The sequence below is a fragment of the Sminthopsis crassicaudata genome, chromosome 3 (genome assembly GCF_048593235.1).
Source record: "Sminthopsis crassicaudata isolate SCR6 chromosome 3, ASM4859323v1, whole genome shotgun sequence".
NCBI classification, from domain to species: Eukaryota; Metazoa; Chordata; class Mammalia; order Dasyuromorphia; family Dasyuridae; genus Sminthopsis; species Sminthopsis crassicaudata.
Genome location: NC_133619.1, coordinates 241,175,471 through 241,196,889, shown reverse-complemented (window position 1 = coordinate 241,196,889; position 21,419 = coordinate 241,175,471).

The window sequence follows — 21,419 nt, the reverse complement described above, 5'->3', positions numbered from 1 at the left end:
AGGCCCCTCCCAATTTGAATGTTCTAGGTTTCAATTGTTACCTAGAAAAATAAGGTACTCATTCATGGATTTAAAATATATTTATGTAATACCCACTAAATATGACATTATAGAAGATGAAGAAGAAACAAAACAATATGGAAGCCAACAAATTCTTCTGCTTTCTTTTGATCATTTCATTGCACATTCTCATGTTACTACCAAAGGGTAAGCAAAATATAAGAACAGAAATGAAGCTCAAATCATTTCATTTTGAGAGACAGCATAATATAATGAATAAGCTTAGAGTCAGGAATATCTTATCTCAAAATACCTCCTCAGGTACTTACTAGTTGTATGACCCTGGGCAAATTCCCTCATGTGTGAAAAGAAAGAGTTGAATCTGGTGACTCCTAAGATATCTTTCAGTTCTGAACTGATGATCTACTATCCATTATATAAATAAGAATTGATGGGAAAGATGAAAGGTGAGGGGTGGAAGAGCAAAATGAAATATGATGATAATGTACAGATCATAGATCTTTCTGTTAGCTGTATTGTTAACACAGATAACTGAGAGTTCATTATGACTTATTTTATTTCTTTACTCTTATTGTGTCACAACCAGAACTACCAGAAGTTGAAATGAGTTTCTCTTGAAGTGATCATGTTTCCTAAAGGGTAAGAATAATGAGTATTAATTTTTAGGTTTAGAAGAACTTATAGGAAACATTTACTCAAAATAATTATTTCAAACTGATGTGGTTATTTGAAACGACATATTATTCTTCTTTCCTTCTTCCCTTTTTCCCTCTCTCTCTTCCTCCCTCCTTCTGTCCCTCCCCCCCTCTCCCTCCTTCCTTCCTTCCTTCCTTCCTTCCTTCCTTCCTTCCTTCCTTCCTTCCTTCCTTCCTTCCTTCCTTCCTTCCTTCCTTCCTTCCTTCCTTCCTTCCTTCCTTCCTTTCTGAATTAAAGGCATTCTAAGGTACTTTCCACCTCTAAAATTCTCTTATTATAGCTGCCTCTAATAGCTAACATTTAGATATCCCAGGCTTTGTGTTAAAGGGCTTATGATTACTATCTTCTTTGATTCTCACAACAACCCTGAGAGTAGATGCTACTATTATCATCCCCATTTTATAGATGGAAAAACAGACAAACAGAGGTTAAGTGACTTTCCCATGATAACACAGCCAGTACGGATCTGAAGTTGGAATTGAACTTGTCTTCTTGATTCCAAGTCTTACACTCTATCCACTGCGCCACCAAGCTGTCAGCTTCCTGGATTTCTTTTTGTCACTCAACAATGAGACAATTATTTCTAAGAGAAAAGAAACCTATAAAGCTATATTTGTATTTTATAGAGAATGTGCCACATTCACACACAGGGAATTTCAGTGTAGAGAAGATCAGAAGTGAGAGGGATATGAAAACTGTTATCAAGTCTTTGATGGATTGTCATATGGAAATAGGATTAGTCTTGCTCTGCTTGGCCCCAAAAGACAGTAGTAGGAGTAAGAGGTGGAAACTGCTGATAAGCAGATGCATGAAGAAACTCTAACAAGTAAGGCTGTCCAAAGTAGACTGGTCTGCCTCAGATGGAAATGATATCCCCTTTACTTCGGGTGGAGTCAACAAGTATTTGTTGGGGGTAGTCCAGAAAGGATTTTTGGTCAGCTACAGGTTGGACCAGTTGTGAGATTTTGTGCCCTTTCAATTTTCACCATGAACAGCCTTGCTGTGTCTTCAATTCTCTAAGTGAATTCCTACATATGTATGCAGGGGCGTGAATATACACACAGATACATATATGTACATGTATCTATGGGTATTATATATAAATATGTACATATATGTAAAAACCTCTCTACTCCCTTTTAACTTCAGCTTTACATAGTATAGCAAAAGGGTTTTTAAAAAGCAAAGCCTGCTTATCAGAAAAGATAATCTTTACATTTATGTGGGAAACTGTGGGAGCCTTACCTTTGATCAGAGAGAGATTACAATACCATGTCAGCAGCATATTCAGGCTCAGTGCAAGTGTGTTGTACTTTTAAAAATGTTATTTCAACATATGTCACTGGTTCTGTGTTCCTACAGGCTTCGCAACAACCTGCACCCTAGTAACTACATGTTGATTGAAGCACCCTTATGAAAAAAAGATATAAATGTTTGTGGTTAAGGTGGTAGCCCTTTTGTTTTCTCTGTAATCCATCACAGGGTTTGTCAGCCCTGACAGCTCGAGTGGATTTTTTTTGAACACCTCTTTATCTGACAGCTTCATGCATCATAAAGTAGCAAATAGAATTAGATCAAAGTCTCCAAGTCACTGTAGGCTTGGTAAGGTATGCAATCCTGTTTGTATCTTTATCCAAGCTCTGACAGTTCATTTTAACTGGCAATAAGAGGGGGAGGGGTTGAGGTGGTAGGGAGGAGAGCAGGAGAGAGGGGAGCTAAGTTTCTTTGCCTTTTAAGAAGGTACAGTAGTGTTCCATTTTTAAACGGATGCCACTTTTGCATATCCCTTCCTTTTGACATTCCCAGCTGGCACTGTGACCCAGTCCATTTTCCCCATTTTCAGAGAAGTTCACTAGTAGTAAGCACATTCTCTGAAAGAGAACTTTGCATGTACATGAGGTATATGTAGTCATAAGGCTGACTTTTGTTTAATATCAATAAGCAAGATGGAGAAAGCATCCTTTAAACAATGGGATATTGTCCATCTGGTACGTGCCAGATTCTATGAATTACTGTGATGGATAACAGGTTTGCCAACAGGCCGACCTCAGCTCAAGGGGCATTTCCAATGTTCTTTTATTAAAGAAACAGAACATGAAAGAGAGGGGAGAGGGAGAGGGAGAGAGAAAGAGAGAGAGAGAGAGGAGGGGGGCAGAAACAGAGACAGAGAGAGACGGAGCAGGAGGGAGGAAGGGAAAGAAAGAAAGGAAGGAGGAAAAGAGGGAGGGAGGAAGGGAGAGAGAAAGAAAGAGAGAGAGGGAGAGAGAGAAAGAAAAAGAGAGAGGGAGAGAAAGAAAGAGAGAGGGAGAGAGAGACAGAGAGATAGAGAGACAGAGAGACAGAGAGAGAGAAAGGAAGAGGAGGGATGGAGAGAGAAAAGAAGGGAGGAAGGGAAAGAAGGGAAGGAAGGAGGAAAAGAGGGAGGGAAAAAGAGAGAGGGAGAGAGGGAGATAGAGTCTGTATTCTTAAATTCCATTTTTAATAAATTTGGAGTGGGGGGCATTGTCAGAGGAAAAATAATTTTCCCAGATCTTTTGGTAATGAGGTTAAGTAGTTGCTCTAACACTAGGGCACTGGCAGGCAAACCCCGCCTGGCTCATTTGATCAGTTTCAGAGAATGTCATTTGACACTTCTTATAATAGTTTATAAAAATTTTCAGGCACCAGATGTATAAAAATTTAATTGGTGCAAAAATCATCCAAATTAATCATTCTTTTAAAACTTCTACAGCTTTTCTCTCACTCTGAAGATGAGTTTGAATTATTAGTTTGGCTATTACACTGTCCCGAACACCATCTCTCTGAGCATTTTAGAAATACAAATAGTTCTTAGAATACTCAGAAAAACATGAAGAAATTTGTGATTGCATTAATGTGGGGGAATTCCTACTGTGGGAACTCCCTCTACCAAAACAGACTGAAATTCTGTTATGACTATTATCAGTTCCAGGGTGTTGTCTGCATTTACACAGCTATTAGGTGTCAGATAGAATTCACATCTCGGTTTTCCTGAATCTGATTCCAGTATTCATTTACTCTCCCAGGCTGCTTCTAGAATTTAGGAATTTCAGATTTTTAACTTAGCTCTTTTTATAAGCCCCAAAGTTGAAATAGGAAATATTAGAATTATTTCAATATTAAAGATGTTTTAAAGATTCACTATTCTTTAATTGGAAGAGAGGATGAAGGCTGATGGAAATGCTGAGGTCAGGCAATGCAGAGACCACACAAGGAGTTTGGCAATGATAACCATTACTTGGCAACCTAAGAGGTTCAGAAATTAGGAGCAGTTGGGAAAAGGGGTGGGTGGCTCATTTATACAGTCTTGTTATTAAAGGTGGAAGAAGGAAGAGTATGGATATAGATAAGATGGAGTTAGGCAATAGAGAAGTACCAACTGGATGGAAACTTTGGGAGACAGCTTGATTTAGTGGATAAAATGCTTGATTTAGACTCTGGAAGATCTGAGTTCAAATCTCATCCCAGATATTTGCTAGCTGTGTGACTAAATAAATCATTTGACACCTCTCAGTTTCAGTTTCCTCATCTGCAAAATAGGATTATAATAGCATTCATCTACAGAATTGCTGGAAAAAAGATAATATATGTACAATGCTTTGTGTGCCTTAAGTGTTTTACTAGCTAGTGTTATTCCATTGTAGGAGATATTCTTTCCTGATGGATGTCGCTCTAAAACCTAGACTATTTTTTGTGGCAAATGCTGAATTACTTGAAGAGAAACTCATGATGTGGGTGGAATTTCAATTTTTATCTCTGAAGATCTTCCTTAGTAAAAACTTTTTGAAGTTTTCAGAGGCCAGACCAAGAATTTATTATATTCAAAAATCTTTTCTGATCACCTGAGATATAAACGGCCTGTTTCCATGGGACATTAAATATAACAAATGCATTTCACAGAGAAGTAACAGCTTTGTAATATCTTCTATCCAAGATGTATGTAAAGAACTCCATATGGTTGTAAAGAAGGTGCTGTGGGGATGGATAAAGTTTTATCTTCAGAATAGCTTTATAAGATGGTGCTTTAACTTAAAGCCTCTTCCCCCCTTCAGCTCCATCAAAAACAATCACCTTTCTGGATATTCAATAGAGAAAGACTGATAGACACACATACCAAGCCCTTTCTAATCCCCCCCACATTTACCTCTTTCTTTCAGATTTCAGCAAATCTTTTTCTTATTTTTCTTTCATGTTAAAATATAACTTGTAGTACTTTACCTACTGCCTTATATTTTTAACTTTTGTATTTACAAAAAAGCCACCTAGCATACATTTTCTCTCTACATTGAGATTTGTCTGCATTATTCCCTGTGCATTAAGGTGATAATATACCTCTTAATTGGGAACTGTTTAATGCTCTCATTCTAGCTTTTTAATAGCAAAGTTACAAGTGGCCTGACTCTGAGTAAAGCCCTATTAAGAGTACCACAGATACAATAGTTCTGCTTTTTTCTTTTCTTTTTTTGGAAGTACTGGAGTTGTCCTCTTTTCTTGGATGCTGGGCTCAGAAGTATTTAACAGAAGGCTACTTTTTAACTTCCACTTGGCATGAAAATAACCCTCAAAAGTTAGTCTTATAGATTTTTCAAAATGTACAAACACACACAAAAGGGGAATGTTTTCTACCTGTTAACATTCTCTAAAACCCTTGACAGAAACAAAATTCCAAGTCCCTCAGGCCACCATCCAGGTGTGTAAAATAATAAGGAGGACCATTTAATATTTGCATACTAATTGGCAGATGATTTGCATGTGGTTGGCACATGGAGACTGAAGGAGCAAATTGAAGGGTGATTGTATAATAGTCCTCAGGATAGAAAGGACTTTTACAAACAAAATGGTGACCAGCTGTTTTCTATCTTCTCTGAGCTTCAAACAAAAGGAAATGGACAGAAATTGTAGAAGGAAGGATTTAGGTTAGACATGAAGAAGGATTTCCTGACAGTGTGGGTTATTACGTACCGATATAAGTGACTAGAAAAAGTTGTGGAATCTGTTTCTCAGGAAGTCTTTAAAAATGAGATAGATTCTCATCTGTCTAGGATAGTTTAGATAGCTATGGCCCAATCTAAAGAGGGAGAAAGATGGACTCTTTCTTAGGGAGGCAATGCTGGTATAATGATATAGGTGTTCATTTAGAAGTCAAAGGATGTGGGGTCAGGTATCATCTCTGTCACATGCTATTTTGAGTACCTTGACCCAATCACTTAATCTCTCAAGGCCACAAGTCCTTCATATGTTTTAAAAAAAAGAATAGAAGAAAATGGATTTCTAAATTCCATTCCAGCTCTAAATCTAAAAATCTGTATCTCTTCAATTATGTATCTAAATAAACATAAGATTTTTCTTGGAAAATGAAATATGAATTTTCTTTTTCCTCCCCTTCCTTAAGAAAATTTTGATTGTTTTCTTTCGTAGTCTTTCTCCCTCATCCACTTTGTTAGGTGAAGGACTTTAGTTGGGTCTTCTTTAGGAGCTATTAAGACAAGTTAATCAGAATCAAAGCCTTATTACTAGACAGGTCATATATAGACTCAGTACCTGGGTTGAAGCATTAAGAAGTATGCTTAAGCACCCAACAGAACCAGGATGCCAAAGAAAAATCAGAAATGTTAAAGGTCAGAGTCAGGATGAAAAAGAGTCAATCTAGCCTCAGAATTTTGGACAGAATAGGTCCACAGAGTTGCATTTTGGCTAGGAAGGAGAGAATCTGGGGGTTCAGGTTGAAGAGGGGAAAGGGAAATTAAATTCTTGGAATACTTATTTCTTCATATAACCCTGTTAAATCATTGCATGTTTTACTTTCATACTTATTGATGGTCTCAATGAGTGCCTATAGATTTATTGGGAATTTGGAAAGTATTAAGTATGGAAAAGATTAATGTAGACCTACCAGATATTGTGACCAAGCCATTTATTTCATAATTTTACTCAACTAATTTAAACAGAGACATCCTAAATACAATAGAGAAATCATAGCCCAGATGTGCTTTTAACAAATGCTGGACCAATATTTTTATGATAGTTTTACCTTATTATTTCATGGAACATTTGTATTATGAACATTAAGAGCTATAGGGAAAGATATTCTGTTTCCAAAACCTCTAATGGAATAATATAAGAAATCTAGAAAACCACAATATACTTTCCTGTGCCTCAGTTTCTTAATTTTAATGTTTTATTTTCCCTAGTCTCATGTAAAACAATTAACATTTGCTTTTAAAACTTTTGAGTTTCAGATTTTCTCCCTTCCTCCCCTTCCCCTCTTCACTTTAAGAAGGCACTTGTGAAGTTATGCAAAACATTTCTATAAAAGTTATGTTGAGAAAGAAAACATAAATCCTCCCTCCCCCCAAAAAACAACCTTCAAGAAAAATAAAGTTTTAAAAAATATGCTTCAATAAATTCTTTCTCTGGGTATGGATGACATTTTTCATCATGTCTTTCAGAGTAGTCTTGGATCATTGTATTGCTGAGAACAGCAGTCATTCATAGCTGATCATCTCCCAATTTTGCTATTATTTTTGTACACAATACATTTCACTTTACATGAATTCATAAGATATTTTCCAAGTTTTTCTGAGAAATTTTCATCATTTTATTTTATTTATTTTTTTATTAATTTTATAATTATAACTTTTTTTGACAGTACATATGCATAGGTAATTTTTTTTACAACATTATCACTTGTACTCCCTTCTGTTTGGAATTTTTCCCCTCCTTCCCTCCACCCCCTCCCCTAGATGGCAGGCATTCCCATACATATTAAATATGTTATAGTATATCCTAGGTACAATATATATGTGCAGAACCAAATTTTGTTGCTGTTGTAAAGGAAGAATTGGAATCGGAAGGTAAAAGTAATCTGGGGAAAAAAACAAAAAAATGCTAACAGTTTACACTCATTTCCCAGTGTTCCTTTTCTGGGTATAGCTGATTCTGTCCATCATTGATCAATTGGAATTGGATTAGCTCTTCTCTATGTTGAAGATATCCACTTCCATCAGTATACATCCTCATACAGTATAATTGTTGAAGTGCATAATGATCTCCTAGTTCTGCTTGTTTCACTCAGCATCAGTTGATGCAAGTCTCTCCAAGCCTCTCTGTATTCCTCCTGTTGGTCATTTCTTACAGAACAATAATATTCCATAACAGTCATATACCATAATTTACCCAACCATTCTCCAATTGATGGGCACCCATTCATTTTCCAATTTCTAGCCACTACAAAAAGGGCTGCCACAAACATTTTGACACATACAGGTCCCTTTCCATTCTTTAGTATTTCCTTGGGATATAAGCCTAGTAGTAGCACTGCTGGATCAAAGGGTATGCACAGTTTGATAACTTTTGGGGCATAATTCCAGATTGCTCTCCAGAATGGTTGGATTCTTTCACAACTCCACCAACAATGCATCAGTGTCCCAGTTTCCCCACAGCCCCTCCAACATTCATCGTTATTTGTTCCTGTCATCTTAGCCAATCTGACAGCTGTGTAATGAAATCTCAGAGTTGTCTTAATTTGCATTTCTCTGATCAATAGTGATTTGGAACACTCTTTCATATGAGTGGAAATAGTTTTAATTTCATCATCTGAAAATTGTTCATATGACCATTTATCAATTGGAGAATGGCTTGATTTCTTATAAATTAAAGTCAATTCTCTGTATATTTTGGAGATGAGGCCTTTATCAGAACCTTTAACTGTAAAAATGTTTTCCCAATTTGTTACTTCCCTTCTAATCTTGTTTGCATTAGTTTTGTTTTTATAAAAGCTTTTTAATTTGATGTACTCAAAATTTTCTATTTTGTGATCAATAATGATCTCTAGTTCTCCTTTAGTCACAAATTCCTTCCTCTTCCACAAGTCTGAGAGGTAAACTATCCTATGTTCCGCTAATTTATTTATGATCTCATTCTTTATGCCCATGGACCCATTTTGATCTTATCTTAGTATGTGGTGTTAAATGTAGGTCCATGCCTAGTTTCTGCCATACTAATTTCCAGTTTTACCAGCAGTTTTTGTCAAATAATGAATTCTTATCCCAAAAGTTGGGATCTTTGGGTTTGTCCAACACTAGATTGCTATTTTTATTCACTATCTTGCCCTGTGAACCTAACCTATGCCACTGATCAACTAGTCTATTTCTTAGCCAATACCAAATGGTTTTGGTGACTGTTGCTTTATAATATAGTTCTAAATCAGGTACAGCTAGACCACCTTCATTTAATTTCTTTTTCATTACTTCCCTTGAAATTATCGACCTTTTGTTGTTCCATATGAATTCTGTTGTTATTTTTTCTAGGTCATTAAAATAGTTTCTTGGGAGTCTGATTGGTATAGCACTAAATAAATAGATTAGTTTAGGGAGTATTGTCATCTTAATTATATTCTCTTGGCCTATCCAAGAGCACTGAATGTCTTTCCAATTATTTAAATCTGACTTTATTTTTGTGGCAAGTGTTTTGTAATTTTGCTCATATAATTCCTGACTCTCCTTTGGTAGATATATTCCCAAATATTTTATACTATTGACCGTTATTTTGAATGGAATTTCTCTTTGTATCTCTTGCTGTTGGATTGTGTTGGTAATGTATAAAAATGCTGAGGATTTATATGGATTTATTTTGTATCCTGCAACTTTGCTAAAGTTCTGAATTATTTCTAATAGCTTTTTAGAAGAGTCTTTGGGGTTCTCTAAGTATACCATCATGTCATCTACAAAGAGTGATAGCTTGATTTCCTCATTTCCTACTCTAATTTCCTGAATCTCTTTCTCAGCTCTTATTGCTGAGGCTAGTGTTTTTAGTACAATATTGAATAGTAATGGGGATAGTGGGCAACCTTATTTCGCTCCTGATCTTACTGGGAAAGGTTCCAGTTTATCGCCATTACATATGATGCTTACTGACAGTCTTAAATATATGCTTGTTATTATTTTAAGGAATAGTCCATTTATTCCTATACTCTCAAGCATTTTTAGTAGGAATGGATGTTGGATTTTATCAAATGCTTTTTCTGCATCTATTGAGATGATCATATGGTTTTTGTTAATTTGGTTATTGATGTAGTCAATTATGCTAATAGTTTTCCTAATATTGAATCAGCCTTGCATTCCTGGTATAAATCCCACTTGGTCATAGTGTATTATCCTGGGGATGATTTTCTGTAGTCTTTTTGCTAATATTTTATTTAAGATTTTAGCATCAATATTCATTAGGGAGATTGGTCTATAATTTTCTTTCTCTGTTTTCAGCCTACCTGGTATAGGTATCAGTACCATGTCTGTGTCATAAAAAGAATTTGGTAAGACTCCTTCAATCCCTATTTTTTCAAATAGTTTATATAGCATTGGAGTTAGTTGTTCTTTAAATGTTTAGTAGAATTCACATGTAAATCCATCTGGTTCTGGGGATTTTTTCTTAGGGAGTTGGTTAATAGCTTGTTCTATTTCTTTTTCTGAAATGGGACTATTTAGACTACTTACTTCTTCCTCTGTTAATCTGGGCAAGCTATATTTTTGAAGGTATTCTTCCATTTCATTTAAGTTATTGAATTTATTGGCATAAAGTTGAGCAAAGTAGCTCCTAACTATTGTTCTAATTTCTTCTTCATTAGTGGTGAGTTCTCCTTTTTCATTTATAAGACTAACAATTTGCTTTTCCTCTTTCCTTTTTTAAATCAGATTTACTAAGTGTTTGTCTATTTTGTTAGTTTTTTCATAGAACCAACTCTTAGTTTTATTAATTAATTCAGTAGTTTTTTTTTTTTTTTTTACTTTCAATTTTATTAATCTCACCTTTTATTTTTAGAATTTCAAGTTTCGTGTTTGGGGTTTTAAAATTTGTTCCTTTTCTAGCATTTTTAGTTGTAAGCCCAATTTGTTGACCTTCTCTTTCTCTATTTTATGCAAGTAGGCCTCTAGAGAGGCCTTCCCTTTATTACTGCTTTTGCTGTATCCCACACATTTTGGTATGATGTCTCGTTATTGTCATTTTTCTTGGGTGAAGTTATTAATTATGTCTATGATTTGCTGTTTTATCCAATCATTCTTTAGTATAAGATTATTTAGTTTCCATTTATTTTTTTGGTCTATTTTCCCCTGGCTTTTTATTAAATGTAATTTTCATTGCATTGTGGTCTGAAAAGGATGCATTTACTATTTCTGCCTTACTACAATTGATTTTGAGGTTTTTATGTCCTAGTATATGATCAATTTTTGTATAGGTTCCAGAAACTGCTAAGAACAAAGTGTACTCCTTTCTGTCTCCATTTAGCTTTTGCCAAAGATCTATCATATCAAACTTTTCTAGTATTCTATTTACCTCTTTGACGTCTTTCTTATTTATTTTGTGGTTTGATTTATCTAATTCTGAGAGTAGAAGGTTGAGATCTCCCACTATTATAGTTTTGCTGTCTATTTCTTTTTGCAGCTCTCTTAATTTCTCTTTTAAGAATTTAGATGCTGCATCACTTGGTGCATATATGTTTAATATTGATACTGCTTCATTCTTGATGCTACCCTTTAGCAGGATATAATGCCCTTCCTTATCTCTTTTAATTAGATCAATTTTTGTTTTTGCTTGATCTGAGATGAGGATGGCTACCCCTGCTTTTTTGGCTTCACCTGAAGCATAATAGATTCTGCTCCACCCTTTTACTTTTAGTTTGAATGTATCACCCTGTTTGAGGTGTGTTTCCTGCAAACAACATATAGTAGGATTCTGGCTTTTAATCCAGTCTGCTAACTGCTTCCTCTTTATCAGGGGTTTATCCCATTCACATTTATGGTTAGAATGACTAATTCTATATTGCTTGCCATCCTGTTAACCCCTGCTTATGCTTTTCTCCTTACCTTCCCTCTTACCCCCCCTATCCAGTATTAAACTTGTGAACACCACTAGCTTTTCACAGCCCTCCTTTTTTAGTATTCCTCTCCCACCTTAAAGTTCCTCTTCCTATTTTACCCCTTTTTCTCACAATTTCTATATTCCCTTCCCCTTAGCTTACTTCTTCCCTCTTACTTTTCAATGAAGTGGAAGAAGTTTCACCATAAATCATATATGTCTATTGATACCCACTATGTTCATCCCCCTCCTTTCTTTCTCTCAGACATAATAGGTTACCTTTGCCTCTTCATGAGATATAGTACCACCACTTTACCCTTTGTAATGATATAATTTCCTTTCCACCTCTAGTTTCTAGGACAAATTATACATGTGTTCTTTACATATTTTTTTTGGCAGAAGTATAGTTCTCAAGATTTCTTTTTACCTTTTTAGATATGGTTTTTTCATCAAGAATAGATGGAAAGAACACTGAATTTGGAACGTGATATATGGATTCACATCATACCTCTGAAACTTGCTGCGAACGTGAGTTTGGACAAATTACTTAATTTCTATGGGTTTTAATTACTTCAATTATAAAGTCCGATTATTCTCAAATTGTCTCTCCTGGATCTGTTTTCCAGGTTTGTTGTTTTTCCAATAAGGTACTTTACATTCTTTTCAATTGTTTCATGTTTCATTTTTCTGGTTTTGCTTGACTGCTTCTTGGTTTCTCCTTGAGTCATTCATTTCTACTTGTTCTATTCTAATTTTCAATGATGTATTTTCTTCACTCACTTTTTAGATATCTTTTTGTAATTGTCCAATTGAGTTTTTATCTTCTATGGAATTTTTTTCATTTCATCAATTTTATTTTTTAGAGAACTGTTTTCTTTTTCCAGCTCACTAATTTTATTTCTCAATATTTTGATCAAGTCTGTTCTCTCTCCATACACAAGCTGTCAATGTTTAGAGCCCTTTTAAATTTTTTGTTCATTTTGTCAGAGCTGGAATCGAAGAAAACAAATTGACAAGAGAAACAATTGGTCTGTTTTGGAGGGGCAGATGGGACTTGATGGTTTCACTGGGCTTACTCTAAAGACTGTGGGAGACAGGAGGGAGGCACTAGTAGGATAGCAATGGCTGCTCACTGTGTCTGCGCTCTGAGGCTCTAAGAAGGCACTGAGTCACTCTGGGTGGGGGTGGGGATGGCCAGGTCTGAGAGATGTTAGCTTTCCAGGGTTTTATTCTTCACCTCTGGTGTTTATCCCTTCTCTGCTGCTCCTGGCTTGCTGCCAAGAGGGAACATCCACACTGGGGTAAAAGTCTTTTTGCAGAAATGGAAGTGATAGTACCCCTCCCCCTTCTGGTCTGAGTTGTATGAGCTGCCTGTCTCCCTCTTGCTACCTGCCTTCAGTCTGCGTTCAGTCTGTTTGGCCATCCCCCAAGCAAACACAGATCTTTTCTGGCGAATTTCAAGATTGTCTTCTGTTGGTGATTATTTGTGGGTTTCTTTTCCAGTCAAGCATTAATTCCAAGGCTTGTCATGAAGTAAGTCCTGAGAGAAAACGAGGAGCTCAAGAAGCTGTCTGCCTCCACGCCACCATCTTGGCCAGAAGTCCCAATTTTAATCATATTAGATGAAGGTTAATGGCATCTCATTTTTTTGTATTCATTCAGCAAATAATAAAGGTGCCATAGTATGATGGAAAGAACACTGAATTTGGAACCTGATATATGGATTCACATCATACCTCTGAAACTTGCTGCAAATGTGAGTTTGGACAAATTACTTAATTTCTATGGATTTTAATTACTTCAATTATAAAGTGAAGGGACTGAACTAGATTAAGGTTCTTAGACTTTATTAGTCATGTGCCTTTTTGGAAATGTGCTGAATTCTATAGAGCACTTCTTAAAATAACCTTTTTAAATTAGATAAGATAAAATGTATAGGATTATAAAGAAAACTAATTAAATGAATAACTTTAATTAGTTTTTTTAAGTTTCTTAAATGTTTTTAAGTTTAAGTTTTGGACCCTACAGTTACGAAACCCTGGAAATGATCTTTAAGGCTCCTCCTACTTCTAAATCTGTGATCTGTACTAAATACCTGTGCTAGCTTAGCAATAAAACTTTATTTCTATTAACCACAAGTGATCTATGTGTTTTCTTCCCCCAGAATCCTGGAACATATCAATGTTCACGCATCTGGCCGAAGGGTTATGACATATTTCTAATAGTGTAACCAGATTTAAAGTATAACCATATTGCCTCTCATGAAAATGAGAAAGCAATACATTAGGAAGACAGAATGGAATCTCAGGATTTCAGTTATGATTCTTTTCTGTTGTCTTAATGTATTGTTTCTCATTTTCATTCCCCAAATGGAAGACTGGATAGCCATAATTCAAATAATGAGCTGACTGGTTTTTGCAATATTAAATATGGTTATGCCTTTGGAAAGATGTTATATGACTCAGATTATTTGTATGGAGATTCATATATTCATAGGACAACTCTTTCAAGAAATCTAGTTCAATGCCCTCTTTTTATTTTTATTTTATTTTAAATTTATGGAATAAAACAAGCATTTGCATAACATAGTACAATGAAAAAAGATAGTCATATGGGAAACTGTAAATCTACTGTCCTAACTTGCTATTTCCTTTAAATATACAACAAAATTATCATGTAAATATCTTTTTTTCTTCTTAACACCTTCATTTTTCAGACAAAGAAACTGAAGTCTAGAGTGATTTGCCCACTCATACAAATAGGAGGCAGAGGTACTAGATAATTAAGTTAATGTTACTATATAAGGACGATGTAGACGTAAATGTAGATGTAGATGAACAAGAATCAAAAGAAGTGTAAGGATCAACCAAAGGGGAGAAGAGAAATTTTCTATTTGAATTGGACTTTAAAATATTCTCTCACTGAATGCTAGTTACACCTATGCTTACCAAGGTAATGAAATAGTCCAGGAATCTATTTCATTAAATGTTTTTTGCCTTGAATTTATATGTCATGTAAGAGGGTCTAATAAACTCCTGTTTTTCAATAGATATTGAGTTGAATATGAGAAAAGCTTTTAAAGGGTCAGATTGGGGCAAGCTAAATGTGTGAAGGCACATAATGCCAAGAAAAGAGAGTCAGAGAACCTTGGTTTGATTTTTTTGCTTTTTGTGATCTTTGGGCAAATCCCTTAACCTTTCTGGACCTCAGTTTTCTCATCTGTAAAAGTGACTGGAACAAAATGATGGATTAGATTGAAGTTGAACATGTTAAACTTTAAGATTCATCCTGACTCTAAACGTATAATCCTGTATTTCAGAAAGAGATCTCATATTAAGATTATGGATTTCATTTAATTATCTCTGACTGGTTTGTTCAGCTTGAAGCATGATGAAACCAGGTCTAACACATGGATTGGATACCATTGTTGTGCCATCAGTTTTTCTCATTCCCATGGCCATGGACTATATCCTTAAACCAAAGCAGCCATCTTGAAAATGTTTGTCCTTGTTCATAAGGAAATCATGATAAAAAATACAAATTTCTTAGTACCAGTGGTGGAAACCCCCCCCTATATATATATATATGTATAAGTTGACCACCATTATCTTTAATATCAAAGGACAGAACATCAACAGTGTTCATAAAAGTACTTGGAAATAGCTTCAAATGAGAGAGAAATTTAAAGAAGTCTTTTGATAAATAATACAGGCTAATGATTTGACTTGCAAGAGTAAATAGGCTTTTTTATTTTTACTAATGAGTATATGTGTATATGTAGACATAAAAGACAGTTTGAAAATTTGGTCTATGATTCATCAGTACAAATTTCTTGGTAAACTCGATGCAGCTAATGTCCATAATCTCAATTACTGGGTAGGTTTATTCTGGCATATCTCTTTAGCTTTGGGGGGCAAAGGGAGAGGATATGGTTTCGAAGCTGCAGTGCAAACCTACAACAAAACCAATTGTACTTATTTCATAGGAGTTTTACTAAACACACATACACACACATATATAGCTAGGTGATATAGTAGAAAGAGTGCGGAATTAGGAGTCAGTCACTAGCTATGTGATCCTTATTTACCTCAATTTCCTAATCTGTAAAATGAGCTGGAGAATGACAAACCAATGTAGCATCTTTGGCAAAAAACGAGCAAACAAACAGTTGTGTCCAACTGATTAAAGTTGTATAAAGGCAGTATGTGTATGTATATATATATATATGTGTGTGTGTGTGTGTGTGTGTGTGTGTGTGTGTGTGTGTGTATGTGTATATATATATATATATATATACACATATATATGTATATATATATATATATATATATATATATATATATATATATATATAAAATGGACTTTACAAACTCTAAAACATCATTTCAAAGATATTTTTAAAAGTGTTCTTATAGTTAATCATTTTAACGCAAGTCACTATCATTCTATTATTCTTTTGTGTTATTGTTGTTGTTTTTCTTACCAGGACTATATTCAAAATCTTTCAGTCATGATGAAAAGTTTTTGTATTCTATTGACATAGCCTTGGGAGACTCCAAGATGGCCTCTATTCCATGAGGAGGTATCAGGGTAGGACTAGAGTGTAATTTCAAGGAAGTCTGTTCATTATTATTGTTGTGTTGCTTAAAATTTTTTTTTAGTCCTTGTCCTTGTTATTGTTCACTCATTTCAGTCTTGTCCAAGTTTTCATGGTGGCATTTTGGATTTTCTTGGCAAAGATACTGGAGTGATTTGCCATTTTTTTTTCCTTCAGCCCATTTTATAGATGAGCAACTGAGACAAACAAGGTAAGTAAATGACTTGCTCAACTAGTAAGTGTCTGAGATCAGATTTGAATGAAAAAAAATGAGCCTTCTTCATTTTAAACCCTCTTCTTCTAACCACTGACTCATCTAGCTGCCCTTAAATCCTTAATTATTCTTTAACCCTTTTACCTATTAAGGCCTATTGAAGTAGTAAACAGATTATTTGTTCTGTCTTTTTCTCCTTCTGACATTTTGTAAACTTCAGGTAGAGAAAACAGAGAATATAAGAGAATCTGGGGCTGTAGAACCTTGGTGATGGGAAGTGATTCAATATCAAAGGAAAAAATTAATGGAATTCATTGCAAGTCAGATTTCTTCTTTGGATTGGGCAATATAAACACATGTTTGTGGAGGACAAAGCTCCAGAACTTCTTTCTATGTATTAATTAATTTATCATTCTGGTCTTAATTTGTTTTTATCCACCACTATAATGTAGAAAACAAAGTATTATGTTTTTGAAAGCATGAGGCTGATCCACATGATCTCTTAAGTTTATTTTTAGCTTTGTGATCTCTGAAAAGAAATAATTTCCATTTTCATATATTGTCCCTACTTTAAATACAGCATCATATTTTCATATACTGGATAGTAAACTTGGAGGGGACTATAGTTATAGAAAAAATGTATAAATCAAATATTCAGCACTACTTCCCAGCATGCATGTGATCTAGCAGTAAAAAACTGGCCTTCCAATTCTCTTTCATAGAGCTTTATAATAAAAGAGAGATAGCTAGCAGGTGAAGTGGATAGAGTACTGGAACTAGTCAGGAAGACCTGAATTCAAATCCATCCCCATTACTTACTTGCTATGTGACATTGGACATGATATTTCACCACTGTCTGACCCAATTTCTTCAATAATAAAATGGGGATCATAATAACACTTCCTTCCCAGAGTGCTGTAAGGCTCAGATGAGATGTTTATCAAAAAATTAGGAGGCAGAACCAAGGTGGTGGGATAAAGGCAGAAACTGCCCAACCTCTCCTCCAAATTCCTTTAAATAATGACTCTTAAGCACATTTTTGAGCATCAGTACACCCAAAAGATAGAATAGGAAAATTTCCCCTATTCCAGAGGGCCCAACCTTTGAATCAGCAGTAGTACTGTGGCTTCCAGACCCCTGAGCCCAGAGACACCAAGAAGGACCTGGAAGGACAGCAGAAAAAGTTTATGGAACCATGATGGGAGCCCAGCACATAATCCTGGGACAGGTTCTACTGGTTTTACTCGCAGTCGCAGGCTCAATCTGTACTCTAGTGTCAGTGAGGTGGGACCTATGAATCAGCATCAATGCTGGAGGCTTTTGGACCTCTCAGTTGGGAACACCAGGGAGGATTAAGAAGGCCAATGGAGAGGGTCTGTGGCAATGGGGTAGCAGTTCCAGCACAGGCCACATCAGTATAGCTCTTGTCCCAATTCCCATGATCTCAGTGTCAGCAAAGCAGAATTCTGTTGATTTAGCAAACTATAGTTTACAGCTACAATGGGGCAAGGATGCTCCTAATAGTTCCTAAGAAGGCAGACAAAAGGGCTTATGGTCAGGTTCCTAAAAGGATTTCTGAAAACAGCTGCACAAAATCACTAAAACTTTGAACAGTGTACCTTCCTCCATGGAAACAGACCAAACTTTTAACAGAATTAAAAGCTGAGTAATAGGCTGAGAAAATGAGCAGAAAACAAACAAAAAAAAGTTTCTGGCAAATCAAAGTTATTATGGTGACAAGGAAGATCAAAACATACTCAGAAAATGATAATAAAAGTCAATTCTCCTGTATTCAAAGTTTCCAGGAAAACTAAGAATTGGGCTTAGGTCGTGGAAGAGTTCAAAAGGGGATTCTCAATATCAAGTAAGAGAGGAAGAGGAAAAATTAGGAAAAGAATTGAGAGTGGTGCAAAAGGAAATACAAAAAGTTAAGGAGAAGAAAAATGACTTTTAAAGCAAAATTGGCCAATTGGGAAAGGAGGTACAAAAGCTCATTGAAGAAAATAATTCCTTAAAAAATAATATCAAGCTAATAGAAGCTAATGACTTTATGAGAAATCAAGGTACAATAAAGTGAAATCCCCCCAAAATAAAAAAATGGGGAAAATGTGAAATATTTCATTGGAAAACAGTTGATATGGAAAATAGAATGAAAAAGAGATAATTTTAAAAATTATTTCTCTACCTGAAAGTTGAAAGTCATGATCAAAAAGAGTCTAGATATCATCTTTCAAGAAATTATAAAGAGTAAAATAAAAATGGAAAGAATCCAAGGATCATTTCTTGAAAGAGATCTCAAAATAAAAACTCCAAGAATGTTGTAGCCAAATTCCAGAACCTTTAGGTCAAGGAAGAAATATTGCAAACATCCAGAAAGAAACAATTCAAGTATAATGGACCCACAGTTAGGCTAACACAAGATTTAACAGCTTCTACATTAAAGGACCGAAGGGTTTGGAATATGCTATTCCAGCGAGCAATGGAGCTCGGATTATAACCAAGAATCACCTACCTAGTAAAACTGAGTATAATCCTTCAGAGGAAAAAAAAATCATTCAATGAATTAGAGGTTTTTTCAAACATTTGTGATGAAAAAAAAAACCAGAGCTGAATGGAAAATTTGATTTACTGGAGAAGAATAAGGAGGTAATCAGGAAAGCAATATCATAAGGGACTTAATTGTTTATCTGTTTACATTCCTACAGGGGTGGATGATATTGTAACTCATTAGAATTTTCTCATTATTATGACAGAAGGAGTACACAGATGTGAGTTGAATATGAAGGGCTAAAATCTTTTAAACAAATGATGAAATTAAAGGGTGAGAGAGGAATGTACTGGGAGAAAAGGAAAGGGACTAATGAAATGGTGCAAATTATCTACCATAAAAAAGAGGCAAGAAAAAGCTTTTACACTTGAGAGGAAGGGTGGGGGAGAGAATGAATAAGTGAACCTTACTCTCATAAGAATCGGCTCAAAGAGAAAATAACACACATACATACTCAATAGGGACTACAGAAATCTATCTTACTCTACAGGAAAATAGGAGGAAAATGGGATATGGGAAGGGAGTGGGGACAATCATAAAAGAGAGAGATCATATCAGAAGAGGGAGTGGTCAGTACCAAAACACTTTAAAGGAGGGAGAGGGTGAAAGGAGAGAAAGAATAAATGGGGAGAAATACAGTTGGCAATAATAATTGAAAAAAGAATTTGGAAGCAAGTTTCTCTGATAAGCTTCATTTCTCAAAGATGGAGGGAACTGAGATACATTCCCCAATTGATAAATGATCAAAAGATATGATCTGTGCCCAAAGGGCTATAAATTCATGAATATCCTTTGACTTAACAACACCATTGTTAGGTATGAATACCAAAAGAGATTTGAGGGGAAAAAAAGGAAAATAAATTAGTGCTTGGAATATAGTAGGCATTTAATAAATACTTATTCTCTTCCCTTTCCTACAGTTCCTGAAAAGCCATATCCAGTAATAAGTGATATGTTATTGATATGACTAAACCATTAAATTATTCCACCTTCCTTTCTAGATTTTATCTTTCTGTCTCTCTATTATAATCTACCTATTTTTTTTTCTGCGATGGAATAATAACTGGATTTGGAATCTGAAGATAAGTTCAAATCTTTGTGTAGCCACTTACTAACTGTGTGACTTTCAATAAATTACTCATTTCTCTAACATTTGTAAAATAATGATAATACTTGTACTATCTATTATATAGAATGGTGTGAGGATTAAATGAAATAACACATATAGTGTTTAGAGATATTAGCTAATCATTCTTATATTTCCATATTTCTATTTCAGGAACCATCATCAACATACAATAAAATTATTAAAGGTCATGTGATATGAATTAATACCGTATTTACCTGTTAATAAGATACTGTCTTATTATTTTTTTTTGGACAGAAAAACACCAGAGGGCTTATTTTCAGGGGAGGGCTTATTTTAATGAACATTGACAGCAATTTTAATAAACAGGCAAATGTGAACAAAAAAAAATGTACCTTTATTCAATAATGATCATGTCATCTTCTTCAACAACATCGTCATAAGTTTTCATACCCTGAATTCCATCCTGGATGTCTTGCTCCTCCATTTCCTTCAGAAGAAGTGGACCCAATCTGTCATGTCCAGCAATATCAGTGGGGGGATGGTGCATACAGAGGGTACTGTAATGTAGTGTGTAGCGCAGAGGATCACCTTCACTACACTAGCAATTTCAATAGGGCTTATTTTCGGGTTAGGGCTCATTTTAGAGGAATCTTACACAGTAAGGGGAGGGCTTATTTTCGGGATAGGTCTTATTATCGGGGAAACACGGTAGATCTTATCTTTACTTTGGTTAGGTGACACAGTAGTAGATAGAACACCAGGCTTGAAGTCAGTAAGGCACACGTTCAAATCTAGCATTAGATAGGTACTAGCTGTGTGATTGTGGGCTCAGTTTCTTCATCTGTAAAATGATCTGAAGGAAAATGCAAACCACTTCAATGTCTTTGCCAAGAAAACCTCAAATAGGATCACAGAGTTGACATGATTGAAAATGATTGATTAACAATTCTCACGGTTTGTAGTATCTTTACATGAGACAAAGAAAAGAAAAGAAATTTGAAATGGAGAAGAAAAAAAGGATACAATCTTGGAAATTATTCCAGTGGAACTTACTTTAAAGGTTAATGTTGATGAACTGGGAAAGATCTTTCCCAGTTTGACATTTCTAATTTTCCTGTTTAAAGATTCAAGAAGGTTTTATGGAAAGCTGTTAGTTTTCTCTCTCTCTCTCTCTCTCTCTCTCTCTCTCTCTCTCTCTCTCTCTCTCTCTCTCTCTCTCTCTCTTCTCTCTCTCTCTCTCTCTCTCTCTCTCTCTTTCTCTCTCTCTCTCTCTCTCTCTCTCTCTCTCTCTCTCTCTCTCTCTCTCTCAGTATTCTGAGTGTGACTTTAATTGAAATCTTCCTTTTTATAGAGTTGAGAAAATGTGGACATTTAATGTATGGCT